This window comes from Miniopterus schreibersii, assembly GCF_964146895.1.
Source record: "Miniopterus schreibersii genome assembly, chromosome: 16".
NCBI lineage: Eukaryota > Metazoa > Chordata > Mammalia > Chiroptera > Miniopteridae > Miniopterus > Miniopterus schreibersii.
Window position 1 is genome coordinate 37216154 of NC_138116.1, and position 13111 is coordinate 37229264.

The 13111-nt window shown below is 41.3% G+C and overlaps 1 protein-coding gene across 2 annotated transcripts in view; it reads left to right on the top strand.

Annotated features, from left to right (window-relative positions):
- The window catches only part of NTN1 (netrin 1), a 187110-nt gene that overhangs the window by 72670 nt on the left and 101329 nt on the right, over positions 1–13111 (top strand). The gene's annotated exons all lie outside the window — the stretch shown is intronic.

Genomic DNA, 13111 nt, shown 5'->3' on the forward strand with positions numbered 1-13111 from the left:
AAAAATTTAAAAAAATGAGCATAGTTTAAGGCACCTCTGGGACAACATCAAATATACCAACCTCTATATCACATAGGTGCTGGAAGGATAAGGGAGAGAGAGCAAGGGATTGAGGACCTATTTGAAAAATTAATGACAGAAAACTTCTCAAACTTGTTGAAGGAAATAGACACACAAGTCCAAAAAGCACAGAGAGTCCTAAACAAGAGGAACCCAAAGACTCCCACACCAAGACACATCATAATTAAAATACCAAGGGTTAAAGACAAAGAGAGACTCTTAAAAGCAGTAAGAGAAAAGCAGTTAGTTACCTACAGAGGAGCTCCCATAAGACTGTCAGCTGATTTCTCAACAGAAACATTGCAGGCCAAAGGGACTGGCAAGAAATACTCCAAGTGATGAAAAGCAAAGACCTACAACCAAGATTACCCAGCAACGCTATCATTTGGAATTGAAGATAAAGAGCTTCCCTGACAAGAAAAAGATAAAGGAGTTCATCACCAGCAAACCAGTATTACAAGAAAAGCTAAAGGATCTTCTTTAAAATAAGAAAAAAGAAAGATAAAAAATATGAGTAATTAAATGACAACAAGTACATATCTACCAACAATTACTTTAAATGCAAATGGATGAAACACTTTAATCAAAAGGCACAGGGTGGTTAAATTGATAAGAATACAAGGCCCATACATATTTTGTCTATAAGACTCACTTCAGATCGAAACACACACAGAATGAAAGTAAAGAAATGAAAAAAGATATTTCATGAAAATGGAAACAAACAAAAAAAGGTGGGGGAGCAGCAATACTTATACCAGACAAAATAGACTTTAAGCTCGGCCGGTGTGGCTGAGTGGTTGAGCATTGACACAGGAGGTCACGGTTTGATTCCTGGTCAGGTCACATGCTGGGTTTCAGGCTCGATCCCTGGTAGGGGATGTGCAGGAGGCAGCCAATCGATGACACTCTCATCATTGATGTTTCTTTCTCTCCCTCTCCCCCTCCTTTCTCTGAAATAAATTTAAAAAAAAAGGCCATATCAAGAGACAAAGAAGGATAGAGCAGTTCTGCTTCTGGGCATTTATCTGAATAAACCCAAAACACAAATTTGAGAAGACATGCATTCATATGTTCACTGCTGTATTATTTACAATAATGAAGATATGGAAGTAATCTAAGTGCCCATTAAATGGATACAGATGATTTGGTACATATATACAATGGAATATTAGTCATAAAAAAGAATGAAATCTTGTCATTTGCAGCAACATGGATGGACCTAGAGTGTATTGTGCGGAGTGGAGTAAGTTTGACAGAGGAAGACAAATTACCTGTGATTCGCTTACATGCAGAACTCTAGAGAGCAAAATTAATGAACAAACAAAATAGAAAGAAAGTCATAGATACAGAGAAAATTTTGAAGGTAGCCAGTGGTGAGGGGGGTTTGGGGGCTAGGTGAAAAAGGTAAAGGGATTAAGAAGCAAAAATTGGTAGTTACAAAATAGTTATGGGGATGTAAAATATATGGGGTTAGAGGGTGTGTGACTATAGGGAATATAGTCAATAATATTGTAATAATTATGTATGATGTCAGTTCGGTACTAGATTTATCAGGGTGATCACTTTGTAAATTATATAAAGGTCTAATCATTGGGTTATATATGCCTGAAACTAATATAATACTATACATCAAGTGTAATTGAAAAATTACAGGTCATTAAATTCTGTAAAGCTCTAAACATTATATGTTGTAATAATTATCAAAGATGGAAAGGGCAATTATTTAATAAAGCTGGAAATTTGAGAGTAAAAAAAAATGTAGACAAGTTAAAAGAAAAAGTCACCCATAATCTCATTATCCAGGGAAACTTTTGGTATGGATATGTTTACAATTTGATACATATACTTCTGTTTCACTTATTACTGCACGTATACATTCAGTTTCTAACAACGGGATTTTACGTTCAAGCATACACTATTTTGTAACTTGCTTTTTTCAACTTACCAATATCTTGACTCTATTGTGGTAACACAATTTTAATAATTGCTTAGTGTTTTAGTGCATGAATGTACCACAAATCCTAACCAGGTTTGCTCTACTTTTCCAGTTTTTCCCCATTACCAACAGCGTGTGAAGTGCATCCTTGGAGCTTAACCTCTTGTACATGTTTAGCCATTTCTTTGGGATAGATTCTTAGAATCACAATTGGTGGGTTAGAGGGTGTGTACATTTTTAAATCTTGTGAGTCTTTCATACATATTGGCAAATTTCCTGTCAAGTAGGTTTTACTTACTTGCATTTTAATCAGCAGCATGGAAGAGTAGTGCTTTACCCATCCCCTCAGATACTGAGGATGATCATTTAAAAATTCTTTGCCAATCTGAATGTAAGAAATACCGTCTTGGTTTAAGAAGTATGCATTTTTTTGAACATTTAAAAAATATGTTTGTTAGCTGTCTGTATCCTTCTTTTGGGAATTGCTTATTCATGCCCTTTGTGTATTTTTCCATGGGGGATTAATATTTTCTTATTAACTTATAAGAAACCTTTGTATATCAAGGATGTAAATTGTTTGTTCTATCAATTGCCAACAGTTTTACCACAGTTTGCCCTTTGCCTCTCAGTTTTGCTACTAGTGCTTACTGATATAAAAAATGCTTTTATTTTCATGTAGAGAGATTTCTAAGTGTTTTTAAGTTCTGCATCCAGTGTCATGCTTAGCGATTATGCTTCTCTAATATGTTATAGATACACATCTACATTTTAGTTTGTTCTAATACTTTCATAGTTAAATTGTGAATCCTTTTCACACTTAAATCTTGAATTCATTTCTAAAAAGATCTGATGTCTCATGTGAGATAAAGACTCCAACCTTACATTTTCCCAACACTGTCCTTCTACTTGTTCAAAAGGCTCCCTTTGTCATCTGTTAGTTCTCACATATTCTTGGTTCTGTTTCTGGAGTTCTTTCTGTCCAATGATATGAACCTCTGTTCTTTTGCCAATTCCACGCTCTTTTAATATTTTAATTATATTAGGGCATGAATCCCATGATTACAAAATTTCTTGGCTGTTCGCTTGCATTTTATTTCCAAATGAATTTTAGAGTGATTTGGTCAACTTGGAAGAAAATTCTTCTGTGATTCTGATTGAAATTGCATTAAGTTTGTGGATGAATGTTGAGGGAATTGGAATCTTTATAACATTGGGGCTGCTCATCTGGAACTTCAGTATGCCCAGCAGATGTTCACATGGTTTTTTCATATAGGTCCCTGTACACTTCTTAAGTTGACACTTGGGCATTTTGAGTTGTTTGCAGCCAGGGTGAATGTTATCTTTTCCCAGTATATTTCCTAATTGTTTGCTGTTGGTATATATACAAGAAATTGATTTTCATGTATTTAGTAATTGGCTTGCTCATTGAACTGAGGGATAGTCTTCCTGGGTTTTATGGCAGTTTGCTATAGCATCTTCATAGCATCTTCTGTCTTTCTTTTCAGTGTTTCTGTTATTCATTCTCTTTTCTTGTCTTGTTGCATTGGTTACACCATCTAGAACAACTGTAACAGTAAGAATGACAGCAGGCACCGTTGTCTTAATTCTAAGTTAAGGGGGAAGGTCTCTAGTGTTTCAAATGTCACTGCTAATCTTATTTTAATGTGTCAGATAGTACATAATTAAACTTCATTTTATAATACAGTAATATTCCAGGGTTAAATGGGTGTTACATTGACTGTGGGTCCCAAACTTCTATTTTTCTCGCACTCCCATTCTCTTTCTCTTGCAGTAGTGAGCTACTGAAACTTTTCTTGTATTGTTTCTCTTATTCCCAGGCTATTATCAATTGTTTCTGCTATCACTGGATCTACTTCCAAAAGTTAACCCTCTCCCCTTCTTTCTTTTTTTTTAAACCATTGTTTTAATTGAGAATGCAAAACATTTTAAGCACTACAAAAGTAAAAACTGGAAAGCAAAAAATTCAAACATTACAATAATAAGTGTCTCCCTCTCACAGCAAATGCTTGTTCACTTTGAGAAAGGCAGCGTTTTGTATCCTTCCAGATGTGTTCACTGCATATACCAGAACATATATGAATGTATATCTTTGTATTTCTTTACACAAATAGAAGCATACTCTTCACACAATTAAGTGTTTTCTTTCACTTAATACATTGTGGCAATCTTTCTAGATCAGCACATATGAATGCAGGCAACGTTGTTTATATAGTCCCTGGTGTATTTAGGTTTTCCCAGTCTTTTGCTCTAACAAAAACAGCTACAATGAACATCTGTACAAATATATGCCTTCACTCTTCTTTTCTGATTTTTTTTGCTTCTCATATACTTACTTCTCCCTCCCTCTCTCCCTCCCTGATTCTATAAGGAATATCCTAGATGTATATTTGTGTAAATTCATAATTTCTTTATAATAAATTCCTACACATGAAATTTCTGGCCCAAAGGATAAGCTTATTTTATTTTATTATTTTATTTTATATTTTATTTTATTTTATTTTATTTTTAAAAAATATATCTTTATTGATTTCAGAGAGAGGAAAGGAGAGGGAGAGAGAGAGATAGAAACATCAATGATGAGAGAGTCATTGATCGAGCCCGCAACCCGGGCATGTGCCCTGACTGGGAATTGAACCCTGATCGCCTGGATCCTAGGTCGACGCTCAACTGCTGAGCCACACCTGGCCGGGCGATAAGCATATTTTAAATTTAAATTCGCTTTCCAAAAAGATCAAAGCAATCATGTTTCTACCAGAAATACATGAGAATTCTTCAAACTCTTGCCCACAATAGTATTTTAAAAAAATTTTGCCTGTGTATTAGGCAAAATAATTATCACCTATATTTTTAAAAGTTGAATTGATTTTTCTCAATTTAAAAATCTACATATTTATTTTTTTACCTTTATTTTTAAAAATATTTTTATTGATTTTTTTTAGAGAGGAGGAGAGAGAGAAACACTGATGTAAGAGCAAAACATCGATTGACTGCCTTCTGCATGGGAATCGAGCCCGTGACCTGCGTGTGTGCCCTGACTGAGAATCGAACCAGCAAACTTTGGGTGCACGGGACTATGTCCAGCCAACTGAGCTACAATGGCCAGTGCCATTTAAAAATAATCTACATTATTTTTAAAATATTAAACAATGTAGAAAAACGGTAATGAGAAAAAGTTACTGATTAATCCGTTTCTGCTGAGAAATAATCACCACTTACATTTTAATGCAGTCCTTCAAGACATCTTGCTGTATGTAATTGTGCATACATTTTACCCTGTTTTGTTAGGAACCTGCATTTTCTGCTCAGCAATATGTCATAAATATCTGAACTGGTCAGTAAGAAGCTCTGCATGTTCATTTTAATAGCTTATTATGTGGATTTCTAGAATTCATGTAAACAACTCCCTTTGTCTACCTTATGATGCAAATAATTTTTTTCCATTGTGGCATTTGCCTTTTAATTATGTTTGTGGGTTTTCTTTTAATCCATAGGACGTGTCAGTATCTCTCTTCAAGGGTTTTACCTTTGTCATTCTCCTGCCAAACTGAAACTTTCTCTAGCCAGCTAACCTCTGCTTCCCTAACTTATGTGTTTTAGTTCATGCTGTTCCCTGTCTGGAGGGCCTTCCCTACCAGTGTCCAGCTGCTGAGATACCCTTTCCATTGTTCCTAGTCTATCTCAAACTTCCCTTCCTCCATGAAGCCTCCTCGATTCTCTATAAAAAGACATTTTTTTCTCCACTAGATTCACCAGGTCCTGCCTACATTATGTTCATATCTTACTTGTGACAATTATCAAAATTTTCCTAATAGTTACGTTCTTGTAGACCATACGCTCTTTGAGGGCTGGGACCATCTTCCATGTCTCTGACTCTAGTGTCACCCAACTCAATGCTTGGTGCATTGCAGGGCCTCCATAAGTACTTGCTAGACTGAATCAGATTCACTTTGGGTAGACCAACAGATCAGGTCTAGTTCAGGGAGCTCATTGGCATGATTCCTGAGCAAGACCAGACATGGGTTACTCTTAGTTCCTTTACTAAGGAACAACAAACCGAGTGGAGATTGCAGAGTCTCCATATTTGTGGTTTGTTGTTCCTAAGAATTGCACACTTGTTATTTGTTGGCTCTTACACATGCCGACCCAGTGACATCTGGCTCTCTTGGCGAAAGGCCTGGCCCTTGGGACACTGTTATGAGCAAACAATGCCTGAGGAGCAGGCCGGCTGTGTTTAATCCAGCCCAGGGCCCACAACAGTGACCTGGCGGGGTGAGTGGAGAATTTAGCCTTATCTTGTGTAACACACCTCGAGCCTGGGTTTCATCACGCGGCCTGGCTGCCTGGAAGGCATGGCGACAGCCTTGTAAGACATTGAGATCCCTGCTGTGTCTTCTTGTTGGGAGGTTTGTGAGCTGTCCCTAAAACATAAGAGAAAATAATAAACAGGTCAAGGCGCTCAGCTTCAGTAGTCATCAGGGAAGCACAGATTGAAAACCACAAGGCACTGCCGCTGCAGAGCCACCGAAATGGCTAAAAGTTTGAAAAAGAGAACATCAGGTATTGGCAAAATACTCTGCTGGCAGGAGTGTAAAGTGGTACAGTCATTCTGGAAAACTGTTTGGCTTTATCTACTCAAGTGGATATGTGTAACCATACAACCCGGAAATTCCACTGCTAGGTAACGCACCCGTAAGAAATGTGTACCTGTGCTACCAAGAGACGTGTGTTATAATGTTCATAGCGACACTCTCTGTAATAGTCCCAACCTGGACCCTAGTCATAAATACCTATCAACAGTAAAATAGAAAATAAATTGTAACGTGCCATTCAGTGGGGTGCCATACAAGAATGAGTGTGAACAGCCCACAGCTACGTGCAACAGTTGGCTGAACCTCACAGACATGTGCTGAGTAATAAAAGCCGGATACACACTATACGATTCCACTTATGCAAAGTGCACAAACAGGCGAAGCTAATGCATGCTGTTGGAAGTCAGGGTGTTGGTCACCCTGTGGCGGGGATGGGTGCTACAGGAAGGGCCATCTGAGGAGCGCAGTAGTGTCCTGGTTCTTGATCTGGGTGCTATTACGTGGATGTGTTCAGTTTGGGAAAATTCCATGAACAGTACACTTACCTGAGCAGTTTTCTGACAAATATTATACGTCAAGAACAAGTTTAGAAGTAATTGACAGGATATATACCCAAAAGAATTGAAAGCAGGGACTTGAATAGATATTTGTACACCCATGTTCATAGCAGCATTACTGACATTAGCTGAAAGGTGGAAGCAGCCCAAGGGTCCAGTGATGGATGAGTGGATAAACAAAATGTAGTGAGTGTGTGTGGGTGTGTATATATATATACACACACACATATATTTCTACACATATGTATGTATACACACACACACACACACACACATATATATGTATAAACACACATGCATACAATGGGATATTATTCAGCCCTAAAAAGGAAGGAAATTCTGCCACATGCTATACATGGAGGAACCTCGAAGACATTATGATAAGTGAAGTAAGCCAGACACAAGGTGACGAATACTGTATGATTTCTCTTATATGAGGTTCATGGAGTAGTCCAGTTCATAGAGACAGAAAGTAGTAGATGGTGGTTATCAGGGCCTGGGGGAGAGGGAGGGATGGGGGTTGGTGTTTAATGGGGACAGAGTTCCAGTTTGGGAAGGGGAAAGGGTTCTAGAGATGATGGTGGTGATGGTTGCACAGCAGTGTGGACATTCTTAATGCCACCGAGTTGTGGCATTAAAAAATGATTAAGATAGTAGATTCTGTTATGTGTATTTTGCCACACACAAAAAAGTAGATGATTGTAAATGATTATTGAGAGCACAAGGCCGAGAGGCCAGTGAGAAGCTCTGGCAGGAGGTGCTGCTGCTGAGCCCAGGAGGGGACCTCTGGGGGCAGAGGGTCTCTGGAAACCACCCGAGGGGTGGAGAAGGCCCCGTGTGACCTTAGAGGTAACAATAGGGTCAGAACCACTGGGCAAACAGGTTGACATGTCGAAACTGGCACATTTGCAAGTGCTCGTGCCAGCCGGAATGAACTCTGTCTTGCTGGCACGTCGGGCTGAGTGTTTGCCCCCACAACACCCTGGGCTGGCTGGTTTCTGCACTCAGCACAGCATTCCCGGCAGGTCCAGGAGACAGGAGGCTTCAGAGGAGGTCATTCGGCCTGTGGAAGGCAGGATTTCCCATGTGGGCTCTATTCTGTGGAGTGAGACGTTGGAACCACAGTCCTGACGTGACAGCCAGGGCCCACTGCCCACAGGACATTTCAGAGTCAGAGTAGAATTCCCCCGCACTGCGGGGCCAGGCCCGGGTCACAGTGAGTGCCTCCAAGTGGGACAGGGGTAGAAGACCTGTGGCCAAGTCTCACTGTGGCAGTAGAGGCCCTGCTGACCATGTGGGGCCCTGGGGAAGCACCTTGTACCCCGGGGCCCTTTGGGGGCAGAGCTCAAGCCTTCCATCTGGGACAGAACCCTGGGGAACTGTGCAGGCGGGTGCTTTGTCCTGAGTGTCCACTTGGAAATGGGAAGGCATGGTGTTCATTCTTTTACCAATAGGGACAGGGTCCCCAGAAAAGGTTCCTCCTGACACCTGGACTGCTGGGCCAGCCCTGGCTGGTCAGCTCAGGCCACTCTGTCTGCTAGGGCCTAGGAAACTGGCTCTTCCCCACCCCACCCCAGGCTTGTCTCTAGGGCAGCCAGCGCCTCTGTGAGCCTTCCCTGGAGGATCTGGAGCCTGGTATGTGTGAATGGTGGCCCAGAAAGGCTTAAGAACATTTTTGGGCTGAGGAAAGAATGTTCTCAGCCGGCAGGTGGATGTAGGAGGCATTAACCCAGAATAATTTTTCCTGCCCTGACAGCTTTGTTAGAAATCTATGGAGACATGGGAGTTCCTTGGTGTTTGTGATTTTATCCCTCGCTTCCGTGTGGAGAGAGTGGTGGGGGCAAGGACTCCATGCTAAGGAGAAACAGGGTTTGCCCCTAAAAGGTTTCTTATTTTGGTTGCTTGGGATCTCTCTCTTTCCCTCCCTTGTCCCTCCCTCCCTGCCTTTCTCTCTCCCTCTCCCCACTGTCCTCCATGACGTTGATGGAGAACAGCCAGTTCTTTAGGAGCTGTGGGAATCCCCCACCCCAACCCATGGGTGGGATAGGAAAGGAGGCTTCACAAAGATAGAGGGGAGAGGGCTGAAGAGAAGGAACAGAAATGAAGAATGGTGAGCTTACATGTTCTGGGGTTCTGATTAGAGTATGCTTGCTGGGGGGCAGGGGAACCAGGAGACCTAGGTCAGGGGTTCCTGAAGTGTGACCTCAGGATGCATCAGCATCCCCTGGGAAATTGTCAGCAATGCAAATTATGCAGCCTACCTCAGATGCACTGAACCAGAGCCTGCATTTTAACAAGGCTCTCCAGGTGATTCATATGAGAAGGGCTGAATGGGCCACACTCGCAGGCCTGGAGATGCGAGGTGGCGCGTCTGTGATCCCACGGGTGGTTAATTGCAGAAGTGAAACTTTCTACCTGCTGTGTGGGTGAGATGGGGCAGAGTTAGTACCTGACTCTTAGGACTAGGGATTTGTGCCTGGGTAAACCCATTTGCGTTTCGTATCTTGGGGACAGAAGTTTTACATGAGCTATGATCGTGGAAGGATGGTAGAACTGGGAAGACGGAGACCTGCCTCAGAATTCACGCACACAGCTGATTACCCGAAATGCTGTGGGCCTAGATCTCACCACCAGTTTGCCATCTGGTTGCTGACATTGCAAAACATACTTTGTTCGGTCAGCAGCAGCATCATTGTCGTCATCACAGCACTGACCCTTTTTCAGGCGTTACTGGGATCTGTGCCCTGTGCTTAACATGCGGGTTATCTCACTTGTCACACCAACCACACAGTCACTTAAAATTGAGGAAACTGAGGCTCACGTAGATGATGGAAGAGATGGAATTTGGATCAAGGCCCAGGTGACTCTACCGTCACACTTGTTTACACTGGGTAGGTTACATATGGCTGTAGTACCTTTTGTATTTGTGATATTATACGGATTTTATGGTTCTGGGGCAGAAGTTATCCTGAAAAGTGCCAAATCTGTTTAGTTATTATTACCATATGTTGAAGTAGATCAGACATTTTATAGTATAAATTCTAATGTCTGTATCAGTTTAAGTTTCCATATGCACTTTAATTGTTTTTTAATTATAAAGACTGAAATGGAAATTCTGTATCTCAGCCAGTTGAGAGAAAAGAATCCTAAATGCTCAAATAAGCGTGATTTATGCTGTTGCCAAAAAACACACAAAGTGAAGGACATGTGGGCACTGTCTCCTTAGTTATGATTGCTTGCAGATTATACATTTGAAGTGAAAGAGAAAGTTGGGAGTGGGGAGGCGCCCTGTAAACAGGGAGACATTGGATTACATTTAGGCTCATTCAGCTGGGAATGGGACGTAGATGGCCAGGGAGGGGATGGCCAGCTTCTCCCAACTTTCCCCATAGGTTGGGGCCGTTTTGGTGATTGGTTTATTGGTTTTTTCACTTTTGGTGGGGGGTGGTTGGCAAACTATGGTCCATGGGCAAAATCCAGCCAGCCAGCCCGCTGTGTTTGTAAATAAAATTGTATTGGAACGTAGCCACACTCGTTTGCACACTGCCCACGGCTGCTATCACACTACAAGGGCAGAGATGAGTTGCTGAGACAGAAACTGTATATGGTCTGCAAAACCAAGTGTTTACTGTCTGCTCCTTTACATTAAAAAGTTTCCCAGACCCTGACGTAATATTACCTTTTGGATGTTTTCTAAGTTTTCTTTCTGCTGTGTGTCATAAATGCTTGAAACTCGTTCGTTCATTGGTTAATTTATTTGTCAAATATGGTTTAATCATACTGGTAAGAAATCTTAGCTAAGGGGCCGTGGGTTATGAGGGGAAAGGTATAATCAAAGGCCATGGGCTTGGCCCAGCCGGCGTGGCTCGGGTTGAGCATCAACCTAGGATCCAGATCGCGGTTTGATTTCTGGTCAGGCCACATGGCTCAGGTTCTGGGCTTGATCCCTGTTGTAGGGCATGCAGAAGGCAGCCGATCAATGACTCTCTCTCCTCATTCATGTTTCTCTCTCTCTCCCCCTCTTCCTCTCTCTCTGTCTCTCTCAAATCAATAAAGATATATTAAAAAAAAAAAAAAAAAAAAGACCCTGGGCTTGATAAGAAGACACATTTGGTGAACTTGCCATGATCAGGGTTCTTAGCTACAGATAACAGAATTCACTAACTCAAGCAGAAAGGGACTCATTGGTTAATAATTTGGATAACTCTCAGAACTGTTGAGAGGGCTGAAGAAAATACAGGAGCAAAATCCCCAAACCACCCCCAGAACAAGCCACCAAGGGAGCTGCTGCCTCTTTCAGTCAGGAAGTTGCAGAACCAGGTAGCGGAGCTCCAGGACCACACCCCGCACGGCCTGTCCCTTGAGACGACGCCCGCCCTGGCTCTGCCCTGGCTGTGTCCCTGCGGACTCACATGAAGCCCTAGCCACGCACAGAACCTAGCTTCAGGGGAGTCTGAGGGGTTTCAAGCTCTCCAGCCCCTGGATGTTGATAAGACAGTCTGCAGCCGCGAAGCCACTACCTCTGTAGCTTTGCCTTGAAAGATAAATATAGAGTGTTCAACTCCTTTACCTCTGTATTAAATTTTGAGAACTTAACACATTATTCAGTAAACATAGCAAATGAGACTGACCCCGAATACCCAAGAGAGCAGGAGTAGGTACTATGGATGTCATTCCCAGACCCATCTCCCCATCCCACCTACTTACTTTTTTGTCCCATCAGTTCTATTTGTCATATAACCAGAATTTATTATATAAATATTTCAAAATAATTAGATTTTACGAGAATAGTTTACAGTTTAGCTATGATTGCACAAATACTGGAAACAGGAAACCATTTTTACAAATACATGTTTTCTTATAAGAATACTTTAATAAAGAAAATAAGTCTCTCTACTTCTTACAGGAAAATTTATGCAGTTTTCCCCTCATTCAACCATCCTTTTAGGTTTTCTATCGCGGCATGTCCACCACATCCAATAAACCAGATTATTATTTGCTGCTGCTGCTCATTTTCGACAGCTGTTGAGATTCACACTGTTAGGAGTTTTTAGGCTTCTTTTTCTAATTTTTCTTGAAAGAATTCACATATTTAGGCTAGAAGAGGTCATTCAAACAACACTCCTTCCAAATATAACTTGTATCAAGTTAATCACTGTGCTTGGTGGATGACCTTTTCACTTCTCACTTGGGCTACAGCAGCTAGCAGTTTTACCCCTGCTGTATCAAGCAGAAGGGATAAATCCTTTCATTCCCAAGTTTCTAAACTGCAGAAATGAAACCCTAGAAACAAGAGTTAAATAGAAATATTAAGAAAGCTAAAACATTTGCTGTTGATTAGAGGACACTTTTAAATCCAAGGTCTCTCCCAGGTTGAAGAAGACATAAAATAAAGTATAAGGATATGGGAGTAGTTTTATAAAATTTTGAACTGAAAAAAGGTTAAGCACTTAGGTCAGTGATATATCATATCCAAAGTGCCAGAAGGTACGGACTCTGGCTAGCTGAACTCAGTGTTTGACGCTCGTGTTATGCTGTGGCTTTGAAATAGCTTAATCGATACGTGCCCAAGGCAAGTAAGCGTTTAGCCAGGGGAACTTTACAGTTTCCTGACCACGTTTACCTTAAGAGACGGGACCCTCAAGGGGAAACATTTGGCATTCATTCCATTCCTTCACTGTTACTGAAAAGTGTGTCCTCTTGGCAAAGCTCATCTTACTTTTCAGCCAGCATGAATTAAAACCGAGAGAACACCACCGTTCAACAGTCAACGTTCCTGAGCACTCAGCTCCAGTTATCCACCAGTCTTCACAAAATTCTTCAATCAAGCCCTTGCCCAGCAGGAGATTTAACAGTACTTGGGGACTACAACATGTCCCGTGTCTCTTCTCTTTTATTTCTCTTGATTTCTCTTTCTCATTTCAGTGTAACAGTTGCTACAGGTTTTT